Raw genomic sequence first — 20,876 nt, forward strand, 5'->3', positions numbered from 1 at the left:
CAGGATCTGCATGCAACCTTTTCCCCATGGCATCCCACATCTTGTTTGCCTTCCAAACCCTTCAGAAACTGTGGCTGATGCATAGGTACAGATCCTGACAAATATAAGTTTCTTATTAAAAAGTTGGTTGGATATGTACTCATTCAAATGGTTTCAGAATATCTGTTGCTCAACACAAGAAATTAAGTATTTCTCAAATGTAGTCAGATCCAATGGGCTGGAACAGTTGAAAAGGAAATTTTCTTATCCCTCATAAATTATGTACAGTTTAAAGTTCTTTTGTAGATTAAATTATAGTGCTTTCATCTAGGAAAATTTTAAAGACAAATATAAAAGGTAAAAAGGCTTTATTCAAGTTTGCTTCATAAGTGTCTGCTTCCACGTCTGTTTCAGTTTTATGAGCTCATGTCAGTTTTCTGATTCAAATTAGGCACAGTAGTGTTTACATTTAATTTATATTTATGTGGAACATGGTCATTAAAATATCAAGTTGCACCTTCTACTGCAGATCTGCAATGAGTGGCTGTATCTACTATTTTTAGAATCAGATGCTAAGCTAGATTTTATTGTAATTCACCTGTCTGCAGGTGCTTGCGAACATATCTAGTCAGATACAAAACATCACCAGCAAGATGCAGCATAAACAGCTCACAACCTCTATTCCATATCTCTGCTAAGACAAGAATTTCACTTCCTAGATACAGCATTCCTATGGAAATCAATCTATGGATCCAATAAAAAACCTCTCTCTGCTGAATACAACTCTCTTTAGTTATATGCCTAAAAATGTGTCAGGCCTAATACCCTTCTATTTTAAGGCTCCTCTAAGAAGAGCCCTTCGAAAACTTACCAGGACAGCAAGCAGAACTGAATATTGCTGTCTAAAAGACAATGAACCAAGGCTAGATCAGGCTTGGGTTCCTTCTTCTACTAGAAGGGGAAGGCAGGACACAATAGGGCAAGTGCTGGAGGAAGAACACCAGAAAATCAGAGTTGCTGATCAGCAGCTCATGGGAAACCTCTAGGGAAAGGCATCACATGGACCATCACCACTGCGCCCCACACAATGACTACTCCTTCAGCAGCAGCAACCAAGGAGTTACCAGTGCTTTTCCACAGACAACATAGGGACAGGAAATTCTGCAAAAGCTGTTTCCCTAAGCGCTTGTGAACAATAAAACCACTCCTTAATATTTAACAGTGCTGTGATTAGGGAAACTCAGTGTTACCACCTGTTTTTAGATATCTGTTGGTTTCAATTATTATGCCAAGTACCAGCAAGCCTGTAAAGAACAATGCTTCCAGGAGCTGTGTTTTTCTTTTGGCAGATGAAGAAACAGCTGGTGTTACATCTCTTTTCACTTTAGCAATATCCAGTTCAGTCTCACCACTCCCTGAAGTACTATAAATCATGGCACCTTGCGCTCCAGCTTATTGGCAATCAAAATATCTAACTTAATCACAGCATTTGCCTCTAAATTTTCAAAATGGGGAATGTAATACAGCCTGCAGCACATTTCATAGATATCTAGTCCAGCAGGAGGATTTATGAGCACTTTATGCGGTGATGGTATTAAATGTGAACTATTCAAGCTAGTCTGTGAGCTAGGGAACTGAGAGGATTTACTGTGGTCTACCATGAAAAAGAGACAATGAAGATTCACACTGGATTCAACACAAAAGATGCCACTCTCTTCCATGCTCTGAGAGATCATATAGGAATTGTGGATTTAGCACCTCAGTTCTTGTGAAAGTTTAGGCATTGCATGCTGTAATGTCTCTGTATTTCTTGAAAACGTATTCTTGGACACTTTAACCTTTCAACATGTTCCAGATCTAGTATTAGTAATGGTGTATTTGTATGTCTGAGAATAACAGCTGTTTGAGCAACTAGAAAATGTCAAGATAGATTATTATTCATTATAAAAAAAAGCAAAAATCTGAAATAGATGTTATTCATATGATATTGTTTAGCCATTTATAGAACTGGCTTAATAAAGGACTATGAATAACTGATGTAAAATTGCCAAAATTTAAAATGACTTCTTTATAAAAGATATTTTCCCTATCTGTAAATAGAATTTGGATCTAAATCATTACTAGAGAATGCAACATGAATACTGAAAATGAAGGGCTCGTTTATATCCACTGCCCTGAATATCACTTGAGTACTCTACATAAAGGATTGAATATACTAAATAAACAAGCAGGTGATAGGTATCTAAGGGGGAAGATGGACTTTATGAGTTTATGTTTCTGATTATAATCCTTGTTCCACTACAGTCACCTCTCTCCCTGCACAGGTACTATATTTTTCATTTTATTGTGTCCCAGGCACTCTGGTTAAGTTTCTGAATGTACCCAAATTTGTTCTTATCTTTTTTGAAACAAAGCCTTTCATTGCCTCACAAAAAAGAAGAAAATTAGTTTTTCCACCCTCCCAAGTGGACTCTGTTAGCCATTCTCAATATAATTAATGAAATAACATATGGGTAGGTCCAAGCCAGTACGAAAGAAAAAGAGTTATTGTGCTGGACATCTTTTATGCAACTAATTCAGTGTCCTAAATGAGAAACTTAAGACTTCAGTGTCCTTCCAGGTCCCAGGACTTCTGATGTCTTTTACTCAAAGGATTGTGGTTCCAATGCCTGCACAAACACTGCTGTGCTGCCTTACACTGTCAATGCCTGAACCTTGTTTTTGGGCTGGCACATAGATACTAAAAGAGACTATATGTTAACTAGCTCTGACTGTGCAGCAGTCCCTCAGAGTAACAGTAAAAGTGCCTAGTTGTGATAGTTTTCACTCTAGGCCTTCCTGGAGTCCAGCTTGTAACCAGGAAGGAACTGGGAAGGTGACCATGGAAGTATTCCATGCTATTCCTTTACGTAACTTCAGGTATAAATAAAGCCAGCAGGAGGGACCTTGCTCTCTTCCTTTCCAGCGAGGTTCGAGAACGGTGGGTCCCTGTCTCGGTCTGGCTTACCTGGAGCTGAGGCCAGCAGTGACTGCTGTTCTCTGCCACGTGTGAGGGGAGAGCGCTGGGCCGTGTCCAGTTGTCCTGCTTCTCTCAAGGGAAGTAGTGAGATTTTGCCAGTTCTTCAGTTTGCTGGTTACCGGGTTTTTAGATTGTGCATACCTGTTTTGTTTTTGTCCCTTTTTGTCCTATTTTGTCCTTTTCCCCTTCTCCCTTCCCCTCTTCCCTTTAGGAAGCTATTTAGGGTTTCTGGGGTTATAGGTATATAATATTCTCACTGTATATATCTGTTTCGTATGTAAAATATATATTTTTGCTATAGCTTTGGCTGCTTGGTTTTTTTTCTTCCCTCTCTGGGAAGCAGACCCTGTTGTCAAGTTTCGGAGACTTGGCGGGAAGCCAGCTCGAAACTTGCACACTAGTTGAGAAGAAAAAGCAAAAGGTGTCAAGCAGTCACAGTGTGGTGTTTAGCATCCTTACTCATCTTTATTTTGCTTTAAGATTTTTAGCTTTTCTATTCCAAGAGGATGAAAAACAATTAAGACATCAGTTATTAGTTATTCTATGACAGGACTTTCACATTCTCTCTCCTCCAGCTCTTCCAGATTAATAATAATAATCAGAGAGGAACCTGAATTTTGTTATCTTACAGCCCTGAGGGACTAATAACCCTATTATTACCCTGAGATTCAGCTGTGACCAAGAATAGGAGGTCCAGCTGTGATATGATCCTTATACATAACCCTGGTTCAGACTTCTGAGGGAATCCTGGAGGCCATCTCTAACCATGGGGATGGGGCAACCCCAGATGTACGCACAGACTTGGGAATGAGATGCTGGAAAGCAGTACCTCAGAAAGGGACCTGGGGGTCCTACTTGATGGCAAGTTGAATATGAGTCAGCAGTGCTCTGGCATGCAGGAGGGCCAGCCGTGTCCTGGGAGGCATCAGGCAAAGCATCGCCCATTGGTCGAGGGAGGGGATTGTCCTGCTCTGCTCTGCACTGATGTGGCCTCACCTTGAATATTGTGTGGTTTGAGCACCACAATATAAGAAAGATATAAAGCTATTAGAGAGCATTCAAAGGAGAGCAATGAAGATGGTGAAGGGCCTTGAGGTGAAGCTGTATGAGGAGTGGCTGAGGTCACTTGGTCTTTTCAGCCTGGAGAAGAGGAGAGTGAGGAAAGACCTCATTGCAGTCTACAACTTCCTCGTTAGGGGAAGAGGAGGAGCAGACACTGATCTGTGGTGACCAGTGACAGAACCCAAGTGAATGGTCTGGGGAGGTTTAGGTTGAACATTAGAAAATGGTTCTTCACCCAGAGGGTGGTCAGGCACTGGAACAGTCTCCCTAGGGAAGTAGTCACAGCACCAAGCCTGACAGAGTTCTAGGAACATTTGGATGATACTCTCAGGTACATGGTGTGACTCCTGGGGATGGTCCTGTGCAGGATTAAGGGTTGTACTTGATGATCCTTGTGGATCTCTTCCAACTCAGCATATTTGTTATTCCGTGATGACAAGATGATCAGGCAAAGTCAGCATGGATTTATTAAAGGTAAATCATGTTTGAGCAACCTGGTTGCTTACTATAATGAAACAACTACCTGGATGGATGAGGGGAAAGAAGTGGATATTGTCTACCTTGACTTAGGAAGGCTTTTGACGCTATCTCTTGCAATATCCTCATAGACAAACTCAGGAAGTGAGGCCTGGATGAGTGGAGAGTGAGGTGGATTGAGAACTGGCTGAATAACAAATCGCAGAGGGTCGTAATTAGTGGCACAGAGCTTAGTTGGAGACCTGTCACTAGCAGAGTCCCCCAAAGTTCAATACCTGGTCCAGTTTTATTTAACTTATTTATTCATGACTTGCCTCCTCAGCAAGTTCAATGATGACACAAAGCTGGAGGAGTGGCTGATACCCCAGAATTCTGTGCAGCCCTTCAGAAGGACCTCAGCAGGTTGGAGAGATGGGCACAGAACTGTCTAAAATTCAACAAAGGCAAATGCAGGGTCTTGCACCTGGGGAAGAATAACCCCATGCAGCAGTACAAGCTGGGGGACAACCTGCTAGAAAGCAGCTCTGCAGAGAAGAACCTGGGGGCCCTCATGAACAGCAAGCTGTCCATGAGCTATTAGTGTGCCCTGGTGGCCAAGAAGGCCAATGGCATCCTAGGGTACATCAGGAAGAGCATTGCCAGCAGAGAGAGAGGTGATCCTCCCTCAGAGAGCCACCAGGGAGGCTGGTGCACTGCCAGCATTGCAGGGAGGTGATCCTGCCCCTTTACTCAGCTCTGGAGAGGCCACATCTGGAGTGCTGTGTCCAGTTCTGTCCTCAGTACTGGAGAGAAAGGGAGTTCCTGGAACGGGTCCAAGGGAGGGCAACAAAGGTGATTAAGGGACTAGAGCATCTCTCTTACAAGGAAGCTCCTTCTTACAAGGAAGGGCTGAGGGAGCTGTGCCTTTTCAGCCTTGAGAACAGATAACTGAGAGGAGACCTCAACAATGCCTATAAGTATCTGAAGGGAGGGTATCAGGAAAATGAAGCCAGGCTCTTCTCGGTGGTGCCAAGCAATAGGACAAGAGGTAATGGACAGAAACTGATGTGCAGGAAGTTCCACTTGAATGTGAGGACAAACTTCTTTACTGTGGGAGTGATGGTGCATTGGAACAGATTGCCTAGAGGTGTTGTGGAGTCTCCTTCGCTGGAGATATTCAAGAACCTTCTGGATGAAATCTTGTGCAATGTGCTCTAGAATGACCCTACCTGAGCAGGGAGGTTGGATCAGATTACCCACTGTGATCCCTTTCAACTTTACCCATTCTGTGATTATGTGATTTTGATTCTGTGATTCTGTGATTGCAAAGTGAGGAAGCAGTGCAAGAAAGGCTATGGAGTCATACCATGAAAGATAAAAAACGGAAAGACAAAAAGGAAGAGAAACTCCAACTTGGAAAGACAGATGATTCTGAAGGAAAAGAAATGTGGATTTGGAAGATGGCAAGTCAGTAGCATGGAGGATCTTCTCTTGGGACCAGTGGAAGTCAGATCTTCACTGTCTAACTAATACCTACTGGTTCAGCAAAGATAAATTTCACAAGGATAAATTTCACAGAACCTTCTGAATTGGAAGGGACCCACAGGGATCATTGAGACTTTTTTGGGTGGTGATAAGCTCATTAATTTCTGATTTTTTTTGTGTGTCTTGGCTAATAAATAGCTGTTTTCTACTTGACCTGATGCCTAGCCTACTAGAAAAATCTTTTGTACACGAAAAAAGGCACTTAAATGAAGTGATATAAAATGATTTCATTATATCCCCTAAATCCTACCCAGGAAAGTCAATGAGCCTCTCTAACTTCTCTTTTATATTTAGATCTGACAGTAGCCCCATGAATATGTTGCCATTGTATGAAGTAGAATAGTACTAAATGTAAAGACTTGAGCTTGTAGCTCTACTTTGATTCAGGAAGGAAGTTTGAAACCCACTCCCAAGGAAGTTTACAAGCTGGCTCTACTCTCAAAGGAATCTGTCTTGCTGTCCGCTGTGGACATATTTGCCCTAAGAGAGTCAGCTTCACAAGATCCCAGTTGGAGGAAGATGTGGAGAGAGCCAGTGAGACACTGCAGCCAAATATCTGATTCCTTAAGCCTAAATAACTCCTTATTCACATGGCTTTAAGGATCTTTTTTCCATCCTTGGTACTCGCACTCCAAAGTACATTTGAGGTTTTTTTCTCTGATCTGATAAATTGTTTATATGTATGATTTGCCTTAAGCATGCAAGGAATATTTGTGCAATTTAAGTTACCTACATGATTAGAATCTTTACTAAATGAGAACTGCTATATAATGTAGTTAGCAAATTAATGCATAACTTGATCCAACCAGTAAAGGATTCTGCAAACTTACTTGAGTTTAAATAAATCCTCCATAGCTAACCTTTCCTTTAAAAAATTTTTAGTTTCAGTGTCTTAACCTAAATACTATTAAGCACAAGATTTTTTTCTCTTTCCTTGTATTAAGGCACAGTCACTAGTCTGAGTCACTGTATTTCTTATTTCAATGATGAACTGGATTTGACAGCCAACTTGCATTAAAGCTCTAAAAATAGGACTGCATGATGAAAATGCTGTCAGACCCTTATCTGTAGTAACATTAGTGGGCACCACTTTAACCAGGAAAATTACTTTCAACTTATTTACTGAATATGAGATCTGGTGACCATTTTTAATTCCTCTTAAAATATGAAGTCATGCATGGGTATGAGGCTTAGATGGCCTTTTAATAAGTTTGTAATTTGGTTATCTCCTTGAGCAGACTTAAGACTTTATCTCAAACACAAAATTTATATTAATTTTTTTAATTTTGAAGAAGCTACTTGGAAGGACTTTTTTATTAGAGTTATAACTGTTGGGTTTGTCTAGAGCATTTTTCAAGTTTTCATTATTGGATTTTAACTTATATAGCTAGACTTCATCTAAATTGTAAGCTTTCATTATCACTGTTACATTGCCTTCCACAAGCCCAAGGCATAACTGACCTTTATCCATGAAGGAGGCATTTCTTTTCTCTGTATTAAAAGGTGATCCATAGATGTTATTAAATGATTAAAAGACAACATTAATTGACCTTACATTCACAAAAGAAGAAAAAGCATCACCAAGATAGAACTATAGAATTATCTCTACCTTTTTATCACTGTTTGTTCCATACAGCTATTTTACATATGTTGTCATTGGATGCTCTTGTATGCAACATGGATCAAATCCTTAACTGGCATTTGGAGGAAAACAGCAGAGATGTTGTCTTATGTCCTTATATATCTTGAGAGGAGGTTAACAAAAAATCAGAGAAAGAAAGCCTGATTTTTCACTGTTTATTAAATTAAAAATAAATTGCTTGGTTGTTTTAATTTCAAAGCTGAAGGTATATTAATAAACTGGAATCAGGATTACATATTCAAGTGGTATTAAAAATTCTTCTAATATTTTTTTAAATTATACAAGCATTATAAATTACCAAAGCAAAACATATTCTCTTAAATCTGTAAATGTCTTAATTCTTTTTGTATTAACTTCTGGTCAATTACCAAGTTTACTTGTTAAGAAACACTGTTTTGGTTACACTACAAAACACCTGATAATCAGAAAACAGTTGCTAATAACACGTATATAGAAATTTTATTTTTTTCCTTGTGAGAGCTTATGATGATAAGGTCATTAATTGTGATAAGTAATCCTATGAAAAAATGATATTTTATATTTTTTCTTCTGCTCCCTTCTACCCCTCTTTTTCTTATGTGTCTGGATTGTACTTTAGCTCCTTCAAGCCCTTCCAGTTTTGCAGAAGAAAAAAAAAGAAAAGTATTCCTTTCTTCATATTTTTTGTTCAATTGATTTTTGTGAGACCTTAGGTGAGTACCCAAAGCACATGCAATTGTTTTTCGGAAATCAAGAGTGCACTCAAGATCCCTTTCCAATCTCAATGTCCTGGCCAAGGCTTGGATGAATGCCAAGGAGGAGTACCACTTACTTACCCTTTTTTGATACTTCTCTTCAAGCTACTGGTCACTGTCAGAGACAGGAAATTGAGCAAAAAAGTCCTTAGACTGGAAGTTTTCCAGAGATTTATCACTTGGCTGAGTCTGCATAAGTTTTCAGAGGTTTGATAAAATTTCATGTCAGAGATATGAATTAACTCTTCTGACTCATGTCAGCTGCCTCCTTGCAAGCGTGAGGTCAGGAGAGGCTTTACAGTAAGACTACCAGGCTTCACGTAGGTAAAGCTGTATATTGCATCTGCTCTCACTATTAGCAATGATTGCATCTTTTCCCAGAAAAACTAATTGGATACAGGTATCACCCAGCATGAAAAATTTTCTAAGATGAGTTCTCTCTGTGCTCTTTCCTTCTCTGTGGTGCAAAGTGAGCACAACAGTGCTAGCGGGAACAGGGGATGCTACAGATTCAGGGTGCTCACTGATTAGTCACACTTGTCAGTACTGGATCTGGTCTCCCTTGATGCTGTCTTCATCACAGATAACAGCATAGGTAGCACAAAATCTTCCTTAGATGAAGTCTGAGTTTATGTGGCCACCTCAGTGCAATTTTCTGAAACTACAGGGTCAGGTTGCATGCTCTGACATCTTCTGACCCCTGTAGGCTGCATCAGTTCAGCACCCACAGCTCCTGGATGGATGAATTCAGAGGAGGTGATAAGTATCTCTGCCTTCCCCTAAATGCACAAAGTAGCTTAGGACTAAGTGCTGGACCATTTGGACATAGTGCCATATCAGCTATTCCTCGTCTCCTGGAAAGAAAAGACAGCAGTTGTATGGAGGCTTGCCTGAGGGTCAAGTGACTCCAGTTTGGTCTATCTTGGACTTGGGGAAAGTATGATATATATTTTTATATCAACAGGTTTGTAAAATGAAAAACACGTAGTCATTCAAACTACACAAGCCCTTTATTTCATGAAAAATTTATATGACTCATCGAGAATGTTCATCATCAATTCTTTTTTTATTCAAAACTAAACTGAGTTTCTATTAAATGTATTTTGTTAGCAATATCTGACTTTTATGTCAATTACGAAAGGCCTCTTTTCCCCTCCTAGCTTAATTTTGTTTTCCATTGCATTTAAAATATCATGTTTTTATTATAAAAAGGTTACATTAATGTTCTGAAATTCAGATCAGTTATTCCATGTCAAAAAGATAGTATAAATAAAGCATACACACTTGCTTCTATTTTCAACCAAAGTATCTATCAAAATGAGTAAACTAATCATCGCTAGCCTGGTCTCTAGAAATCATTTCAGTTTCACAATTCAGAATTTTCTCTGTGGGTCAATAAGCAATGCACAGGATTCATGTGACACATGCACACACAAGAGAGAAAGAGAGGAAGCACAGAAACTCTTTTCCCATTCACATATTATTTCTGGTTCTAATTGCTTTAGTTTTTCAGATGAAAGATGGAAACCTTTGAACTTCTAGTCATATGCACAATATTATTAATAAACAAACCATCAAAAGGTTGCATTTCAGAGAAAAAAAGTAAAATAAACAGTCAGTGCTAGAATGTTCTCTACAATTTGGTTTCATTTGGAGGGAAATTCTGATGTTTTAGTTTGAATCTAGAACATGTAATTTCTGCAAGCATTTTAAATGTTACTAATTTCTCACTAAATAGTAATAGCATTGAAACAAGGCTAGAATACCTCATCAGCAGTAAGCTATTTTGTGCATGCTGCCACATTTTGCATACTACACATCTATATAGAATATATATTGATACATTTAGGCATAGACATATAAATATTTACATATCATTGGTGTCAATTCAATTTTCTGTCAAAATCCAGTTTGGCACAGATTATTCTGGGTCACCATAATTAGAGAAAATAATTAGAAGATGCTAGCTTAAAGCATTAAAAAATCAAAGGGAAAGATGCCAATAAATGAGATTAGTTTTAAAGTCATGACAGTTAAAATTGCTAAGCTTTTCTCTGAACTCTTGAGAACCAGAAGTTTATGTTTTTCTAATGAAACCAGAAACTCTCAGGTAATAACACAGCTCTGGGAACAGAAGGTTTGGGAAAGTGCTGTTCATCTCAACATCAACAAAAAGCCATGTAGAGCTGAACACTGCCATCTATCTATCTGTCTATCTATCTATCCATCTGTCTTTCTTTTTCTGGCTTTTCAGTGTCTGCATGCTAGAGGTACTCTAGCAAATCACTGCCAGTGGTTTACTATAGAGCTTAAGGAAGAGAGACCCACTTTTCTCTGGCTCCCCTTATCAAATATCTTGATCTCAGAGACTAAGAAAGATCAAAACCTACAGTCACCAGTGCAAAAATTGTGGCATCAGGCTTGACTAATATGATTGATTAATGCACCTCTCAGTTGTCAAAAGATAGATTGCCTATTAGTAGCATATACATAGACTAGTGTTTGGTGTTGGCATCTGTGTCAGAATGCTCTCACATCATGACTGTACCTAACAACAGATGCAACACTGCCTTAGAAGCATAACTGGCAGTTTAAATGTAATTGCACATAATTTAACATAATCAGAATTCTTAGAAATTCCCTGAATTTTCTAAGGTAGTCCTTTGCTTCATGTTTTTCCCCCTCATGGTCTGACTTTAACTTATTACAGAGAAGTACTTATAAGAGGTTTTCTTTTGTTATCATCAGAATAGTCACAAAAACATTGACATAACTAATATGTTGTTAAAAATCTATCAGCAAGTGTAACCTTTTATTATGTCACAGCTGAATTAAATATTAGCATACTTTGCATGTGTATCTATCTAGGTATATGATGCTGTTGTGGTTTAACCTCAGACAGCAATCAAGCCCCATGCAGCTGCTCACTCAGTCTCCCTGCAGAGGGTTGGGGGAGAGAATCAGAAAAGTGAGAAAACCCAAGGGTCAGGATAAAGACATTTTAGTAGGTAAAGCAAAAGCCGTGCCTGCAAGCAAAGCACAACAAGGAATTCACTTATCACTTCCCATGGACAGGCAGGTGTTAGGTCTTCCCCAGGAAGCAGGGCTCCATCACAGGTAACGATGACTTGAGAAGACAAATATCATCATTCTGAACATCCCCCCTTTGCTTCTTCTTCCCCCAGGTTTATGTGCTGAGCATGATGCCATATGGTCTCAAATATCCCTGTGGTCAGTTCGGGTCAGCTGTCCTGGCTGTGTCCCAACTCTTTGTGCAGCCTTCTCACTGGTGAGGTGGGGCGAGAAGCAAAAAAGGCCTTGACTCTGTGTAAGCTCTGCTGAACAATAGCTAAAACATCCCTATGTTATCAACCCGGTTTCCAGCACAAATCCAAAACTTAGCCTAGCCCCATACTAGATGCTGTGAAGAAAATTAACTCTATCACAGCCAAAATCAGCACAAATCCTCATTTATGAGAGTTAAGCATTCTCTTGTGAAAGTAAATGAGGTCATCTGTCAGATATTGGTTATATCTTTAAGTATTACTCACCTTTAACCTTTTGTAAGCTTTATAGGTAGGATTTGCACACTAGACTGCAAATAAACAATTGTTTTCAAGAAAATTGCTTATGAATGCTATATAGCATGAATATACATGTATCTGGCAAAGGGTTTCAATCTTCCAAAAGAATCATACTAATGGGTATAACACCTTATAATTAGATACTGTACATGTTTGTAAGCTTCGGTATAAAACTTCAATGTTTGCCAAATACCACCAAAAGGAAAGACATTAAGATGTTCTGAACAAAAAACTTACTTAGTACTAGTGTGATATTTTCCTACTCAGCTGTACAGTAAGAATACCTCAGAGTAAGTTTATGCAAAACTGATTTGTGAATACATCATTTGAAATCTGCTAGAAATGGTGGTGGAAGATTTTATATAGTAAGTCCTTCTTCCATTTTTCGGTCATGACAACAAGAAGTCTGAATGCACTTGTTCCCAAAGTGAACAACAGATTTCATCAACTGATTACTGTGGTCTCTTACTGAAGCTAAACTAGCCACTTCCGGCATTCCTGATGCAGAGTTAATTTGGTAGACTGCATTTCAGCATTAATACCTGAACAGGCTGACCTTGCTGCAGAGGCATACCTTATCAACTTTACACCTGCATCTGCTAAACTTTAGTTTCTCATTTTCCCCTGATCAGCATCATGTACTTAGTGAGCACCGCATGAAAATTATAAAAAATAAAAACCAAAAAAGCAAAATTAATAAAAACACTTTTGAAGTTACATGTTTCAGTGTAAAAGTAATACTAAACCTTTAAATATGACGCACCAGCCTTGACAGGTCTTCTACATTTCTTATACATTGTTTTGGAGAAACAATTTTGCAATTCCGATATTTTGGCACAGGTAATGATGAAATTATGACTTGATTGAGACATATTACAGCAAGGAAAAGAATAATAAATAACATCTTGAATGACTAGTGCTTGAATAAACCTTACATATTTGCTAATTGTGGCATTTGTAGCTTTATCCACTCTCAGCTTATTTGCTTTGTAAAGATGCTGAAACTGCATGACTGCCATGAAAAGTTTTAATTGATATTTGGATTGAAAGTCTTTGTGAAAGTTCTTCATGTAGGTTCATGGTAGGTAGGTTAATACTGCGACAAATGTGCTCAATTCAGGCAATATTTTTTTGTTTTGTGAAGGGCACCACACATGAGTAAGGAAACTGAGGCAAGCAGCTTGTCTTTCTGTGCTGTGCTATGGCTGTCACAGGCACAAGGACTGCTTCCTAACACAGACTAGATGCAAGGTAGGAAGGGCAGGGACAGTGGATCTGCTGCATGGGTCTGGTTTACTTCCTAGAGCCACTGAAATTATGTTTGATAAAGTGCTTTCCTATTGAAAATGGTCTTTTTTTTTTTTTCTCCAAAGTGATTTATGTTTGTGTGAAAACTGTGCCATGACTTCCTGTTTACTAGAACCCTTATTTGACCAAACAACAAAAAAAATCCCTTTATCTTTCCTTCTTCACAAGCATTAAACAGCCTAGGAAAAATACTCAAACCAAATAGCCATTTTAGGTTGTTTTTTTCCTTTTCATGTAAATGTAGTCCAAACTAAAAGAGCTTTTAAATTTTTCAAGGGAATGTAATTGTCAGTATGCCTCTAACCCACTGGAATGACACTGTGAGAGAGACCATGCAAAGAGATTATGGGTTGCAAGAGAAGGGAAGAGCTAACTAAAACTGCAGCCAGGGCAACTGTGCACATTCTGCATGGCTACATATGCTAGTAGCGTGTCTGCACTATTTCCACTAATAACTTATTGCACCTGGCAGGAAGAAAAATGCCCTCACGCATTTTGGTCAAAGTAAGGCTCTTCTAGACATTGTGTGAATGAAGGCCTGTACGTGAAAGCTGCAGTTTTCTCCTAAAAGTAGTTTAACATCAAAGAGCTTAATTCGTAGTCAAAGAGAAAACCCAAGGTTTTGATCCCACGCTCATTAAAGCCAGCAGGAGTTTTGCCACCTTTTGAGTAGAAACAGGTTCAGGTTGCAATTGAGTCTACCTTCCCAATGACTTCTTCATTTCAAAAGTCTGTTCCCTTTTTTACTCAGCTAGGAGGTTTCTGTGAACACTGTTATTGAATGCTACCTTTCTTGTAAAGCCTAGAAGAACTCACCCAGCTAGGTCAAACTACAGTGAAGAACTTTACAAATCATCCAACTTGTGGAAAAAAAAGAAAATCTTGCCAATTTTAAAATGGCTTAATGCCCTGAGACATGTCAAAGGAAAATAATGTGGGAATGATTTCTTGATATAAAATATATTCTGAATATCACTTTAATCCAGTGCTGTCTTTTCTTCCTCTGTAACATACTGATCATAGTTCCATTCATTTAAAAGAATGTATTGTTCCATATGGCTGCCGTATTAGATAGCTTTGCACTTGTATTATTCCAACTGGAGCATCCAACTTGGTTTAAGATGCAATAGTTTTGAGCCAAGACTGTGTCTTTTCTTATTTAGACATCAGCAGTACTGTGCTGCTCCCATTGCTCTAAGGTTAAAGCCTGTTTTGTGAAGGTGGCTTTACCACGGTCTTTTGTAATCATTCTTTTCTTGGTTGTTATGGAGATAAAGCTTATGCAGTCCCTTTTCTGCTTACTTTATCATGCTCCAGGTCCAGTAGCACAGTAAACAACTTACTAGGCAACCTATTTATCTATGTCAGTGCTGCAAGTTCAGACCTCTCTTATTTAAGGTATGAATCTTTTTTCAGGTACGTTTCCCTGGAATGAATTCAATTTTTTCCCCCATATTGTGTTAACTTGTGTGGGATTTTAAAAAAAAATCAGGAAAACCGTTTTGGTAAATAAGTAATTTCCCCAAAATAACAGTGTCATTTGTCAGCTGAGCTTGTGTTTCAGCTATTTAATATTTTGCACATAAAACAGTTGATAGCACATAAAGTATTCTAGATTATTTTCTCATGATCCTCAATGAATTAAATTGTTTCAAATGTTTTTATTTTCTACTAGCTGGTTATCTGCTTGAAATCCTGCCTGTGATTTAAAAAGAAATGTTAAAGGATGTTATCTTCCTTCTCTTCATTTCCAACTGAGAAAATAGATGTAGTTTTCTGACCAACTAATTGCTCAAATTTGCAATATTCCATTGAAGAATCAATTCTCAGTAGGCCATTACTGAGGGCTGGCTGGCTGGTTGGTTGGGTTTTTTTTTAATTTAGATTACATTAACCCTGAAAAGTACCCATGGAAGTTTATGAGCATCTGCAGGGATTCTGAATCCACCAGTACTTCCTACCTTGCAGAGAAATGTCCTATGTCAGAAATTAGTTGGTTCTTGGGTGCTACCTCACAGGAGGTGCAGCTGAGTGGTGCTCTCTCTTGTGAACTGGGCCTTCTCGCTGTACTTCACCTCCCAACACAGGATGCAGCATCCCACCGTGCCTCCCTTGCTGAGAAGCTCTTCCACCCTGGGAGAGGCAGCTAGACACTGTGCCCAGCCTACATTGGAGAGTATTGGTATTAAACCAATTTGAGGGGTGTTTGTGATGAAACCCTAGCTATCTGTAAGGGAAATCAGTTCACAAACACTGCTTTGAAGGCAGTTTCTGCTGAAAACCTGAGGTTTATAAATTCCTTTTATCGTCAGCTGCATGGGTAAAACCTCTGCTGCACTGAAATGTCTGAACATTTAACTGCATTCATAAATTGCTGGAAGTCTTTTTTAAAGGAAAAAAAAGCATATCTGGCAGCTATAAAATAAGATACATATGGCTTCATGGCTGTATTCTACTCTTCAGGGACCACATTAAGCATAAAACATCAACCTTCCTCACTTCCTGAAATTCTTTAAATATAAAAGACATTATTGTGGGAAATACTTTGGGAAAGAACTCTGCTTATGAAAACATAGCATTAGATCATCTCCTTATAACTCCTGGGAGGGGGGGAAAGAGTAAAGAACAACCTTTTTAGCTCTCTCTTTTGCTCCATTCCTGTAACTTCCATTATGGATTATTCTATTGTGAGACTTAATCCTGTTGATAAAATGACTCTCTTACTGCTGTGCTGACTTGGGTATATTGCATTATGCAATATTTTTTTTTTAATCCTTATCAAATAAAAGACATACTAGGAGAGTTTTGTTAAACCAGCTATCTATTATAGCCTTGTTTTTCTTCCAGTCAGTATCAGCAATGATGATTTCAGAAAACTTTTCCAACAATGAATATGTGATATGTTGTCTACTGCTCAAAGCATCATTTCATTTTTTTTTCTCCAGAGGAATTTAATATAATTTGTAGATACTAGTCAGGCTGTGAGGACAACTACCCTTATTTTTAGCATCAATTTTTCAATCTCCATAACATTGAGGGAAGGACTTCAGTCGTGGTGTGGTATTCATTTGAGTAAATCAAGACTGAAGCTAATGTTTAGTATTGTATTACAGTCTTGTAGATTTGGAGTGGGGGATGAGTTTAGTACTATATTGCAAATTTATGGGTGCTCATAGATGAGGCAGCAAATCCAGTCCTGCTTTGTCGCTGCCACATCATAAGATTGTATAATGGAAGAAAAGGAAAGTAAATGTACAAACCCATCTACTTTCTTACACACATATGGCCCTATACTAGACAATTGCATACATATGTGTATGTATATATGTACTTATATATCTACTTCTTTTTATTCCTGAGACATTGTGGAAATAGTACTGATACAATTGCAGTCCTGAATTTCTACGTATCAGTGCCTACTTACGCTCTTATGCTATCCCAAAAAGCACACTTCAGCCTTAACTGGGTGGAAATCCCTCTGAGAGAGGTGGCAGCTGGTCTTTCCACTTGTGTGCAACTCTTGATCTCTCTGCAGAGTGTGGCACCATCAGACCTGATGCTGGAATTGTAAGCATCAGTCTTAGTGATAATGAGCAAGCTCAGCCTGTTATGTCTGCCCTTTCCTGTGAGCAGGGTCTGTGCCTCCACTTCATCCTCTAGGGAGTCAGCAACTCTTAATAAATATTAGCCATTAATAAGGCATTGTCAATCAGGGTTCATCACTGACTGGCATTGAACCAGAGAAATAAATGCAAGTTGAAGCTGATTGATAATGATTAATCTCAGCACCATCTGTCAGTGGTACATCTGTCCAAACCCTGTGGTTCTGCATCTTGTCTAGCACCACTTCGGGTGGGGCTGAGCTATCAACTTTGTTGCATCTTGGTTTAAGAAAAGAACCTTTTAGGAACGAGCTACTGTACTGCTAAAAGGTTCCTGCCATTGAGAGGCAAGTGCATACCATATACTATCATTTCAGCAAATTCCAGCTTTGTTCTCTATCAACAGTCATGTAGAAATATTTCACTGAAATTAACTGCCATATAATACATAGCCTTTTCATATCTCCTAGTCTCCCTGACTGCACAGATTAATCTTGGAGAGAGGAACATATTTCCCATACATTTAATGTTTTTAGAAGCTTATGAAGAGCGAATGCATGATGGCAAGGTATACTGTTTAGTCATTGCACTTGTAGAGGTGCATATTTCTCAGGGGTGATGAAGCAATGAATAAATTAGATTATATCAAGCAAATACTAATAAACATTACCTCATGATCCTATATACAGCATAAGCTGTGTCTTACAGACAGTATTTAAGAAATACTTCAGAACTATATAAAATACTTTAATTCTTGAAATTACAAACCCAGGTTACCTTAACACAGGCTAGGAAAGAAAAATAACTGTGTTTAAAATGCTTCTGACAGTTTTCTCTTACTCTAGAGTGTCACAAGCTTAAATCTGAATTGCAAAACCTACCAGAAGAAACAAATGTTGTATTGCCATCTCTTGTCAGAGCTGATTTTTAAATCCTACTGATAGACTAATCTATTCAAGCTTTTGTTCTGTGGAGGAAGAGCACCTTTTAGCCCTTCTGTTCAACAGACCTCAACCATCTTCTTTTCCTACCTTTTCAATAGGCCAGCAGTGTGGCTTGTCTTCCCTCCGGCAGATCAGCTTATGGGGCATTGGTGACGTGCAGATGGGCAGTGTGCCAGGCTGTGGAGCTCTTCTGAGGACTCCACCAGGCTTCAGGTCATATCTCACTTCTAGTCTTGCTTGGTGACAGTTGTGGTGGAGTCACTGCGACGGACTGAACAGCTTATGCAGTGCAAAGTCAAGAACCAGAAGGAAGGTGCAGAGCTATACCCCACAAGCATCCAAAGACATCTTTCTCACTATGGGAGAAGCATGGAGTCAGCTACCTGATTCCCAAGTTTTCCGGATTCTCAGGAAAAAAACTGCATGTGTGCCAGACTTACGGAAACAAAAGGATATATCTCTGCACTGCTAGGCATTTTCTACCTCCAGCTGCAACAAATGTAACTAACACACACCTACATTTAGATCTAAGCGTTGGCACCTCATCGATTATGTCTTGGTGCGATGGAGAGATGTCCGTGATGTCCACAACACACGTGTGATGCCCAGCGCAGAATGTCAAACAGACCATCGGCTTGTGCACTGTAAACTTAACCTCAATCTTAAATTCAAACCTAAAAGGAGCAGTATCCCAAGGAGGAGACTTCAAGTTAACAATCTCCAATCAGCCACAGTGAGAAACAAATTCCAGGCTAATCTTCAAACTAGGTTCAATAACCATTCCACAGATTCTACAGATACCCCTCCTGTAACACTTTGGTACCATATTAAAAACAGCATCCTGCAGTACTCTGAAGAAACCTTAGGGTTCTCCCTCAAGAAGAACAAGGACTGGTTTGATGAAAACAATCAAGAGATCTAGGAATTGTTGAGGAAGAAGAGAACCGCTCACCAAGCACACCTTGCACTGCCATCCTGTCATGTAAGAAAAGCAGCCTTTCGCCTTACATGCAGCAAGCTCCAACAGAAACTCTGTGACATCCAGAACAAGTGGTGGATCGATCTAGCTGAAAAAACTCCATTATGCGCAGACACGGGTGATCACAGAGGATTCTATGAAGCCCTGAAAACAGCATACGGGCTTTCATACCAAACCCAAAGCCCTCTACTCAGTGCAGATGGTCAAATGCTTCTGACAGATAAAACCTCCATTCTGAATTGTTGGTCTGAACACTTTCAGACCCTTTTCAGTACCAGTCGTGTAGTTCAAGACTCAGCAATTCAGTCCATCACATAACAACTGGTGTAGTATGAATTGGATACTGCCCCCACTTTAGGAGAAACTCTTAAGGCAGGTGAAAATCAACAAGGCATCCATGGTTGATGGAATTCCACTTGAAGTCGGGAAACATGGGGGCCTTGCACTTCATGCTAAATTTCACAAGTTTGTGGTGTGCTGTTGGGAACTATGTGAACTACCATCAAACCTTCGAGATGCAATCATCATCACCTTATATAAGAAGAAAGGAATTAAATCAGACTGTTCAAATTACCGTGGTATTACTCTGCTCTCCATTGCTGGCAGAATCCTGGCAAGAATACTCTTGAACAGACTAATACCCGCCATAGCAGAAGGAATTCTACCTGAAAGCCAGTGTGGTTTCAGAGCCAACAGGAGTACCACAGACATGGTATTTGTTCTCAGACAACTGCAAGAGAAGTGTAGGGAAAAGAACAAAGGTCTCTATGTAACCTTTGTTGATCTCACCAAGGCTTTCGATACTGTGAGCAGAAAAGGTCTGTAGCAGATTTTGGAACGTTTAGGTTGTCCCCCCAAGTTCCTTAAAATGATCATCTCACTCCATGAGGATCAACACGGCCAAGTCAGATATGGCAATGCACTTTCTGAGCCCTTTCTAATAACTAATGGCGTGAAACAAGGCTGCATTCTTGCACCAACCCTATTCACAGTCTTTTTCAGCATGATGCTCCAAAGGGCCACGGCAGACCTCGATGATCAGGACGGTATCTACATTCGATACCATACTGATAGAAGCCTTTTCAACCTAAGGCAACTGAAGGCCCACACTAAGACCTTAAACCATCCTTGTCCAGGAGCTGCTCTATGCTGATGATGCCGCCCTTGTCGCCCACACAGAAGCAGCTCTGCAATGTTTAACATCCTGCTTTGCAGATGCTGCTGAGCAATTTGGGCTGGAAGTCAGCTTAAAGAAGACAGAATTTCTCTATCAACCTGCACCTCAGGAAGTCTTCTATCATCCCCATGTCACCATTGGCGAAGAAGTGCTCAAATCAGTCCAGCAGTTTAATTACCTAGGTAGCCTCATCTCCTTGGATGGTAAGATTGACAGAGAGATAGACAACAGGTTAGCAAAGGCATACAGTGTCTTCGGAAAGCTTTATAGAAGAGTTTGGAGAAATAAACACTTGAAGAAAAGTACCAAGATCAGTGTTTACAAAGCCATAGTGCTGTCTACTCTCTTATATGGAGCTGAATCATGGGTCACCTACTGCCACCACCTGCGTCTCCTAGAATGCTTCCATCAACGCTGTCTCCGTACAATCCTAAATATCCACTGGTCAGATTATGTGGCCAATACATCTGTTCTAGAACAAGCAGCTGTCACAAGAATTGAGGCCATTTTACTGAGAACACAGCTGTGCTGGGCAGGACATGTCTCAAGGATGAAGGACCACCGCCTCCCTAAGATCTTGCTTTATGGTGAACTTGCCACTGGCTGCCGCAAGAGAGGAGCCCCAAAGAGAAGATACAAGGACTCCCTGAAACAACATCTCAGCCTTGGCCATATTGATCACCATAACTGGTCTACTCTGGCCTCCAGTCGGGAGGCCTGGAGACACACCATCTATAACGCTGCTGATGTTTTTGAGAAAGCACGCAGGATCACTCTTGAGGAGAAAAGACAACGCAGAAAGAATCGTGTCTTGCAGAATACACCATCTAAGGAGTCTTTCTGCT

Source organism: Manacus candei, unplaced genomic scaffold (assembly GCF_025592945.1).
Source record: "Manacus candei isolate 608988 ecotype Guabito, Panama unplaced genomic scaffold, ASM2559294v1 h1tg000043l, whole genome shotgun sequence".
Classification (NCBI taxonomy): domain Eukaryota; kingdom Metazoa; phylum Chordata; class Aves; order Passeriformes; family Pipridae; genus Manacus; species Manacus candei.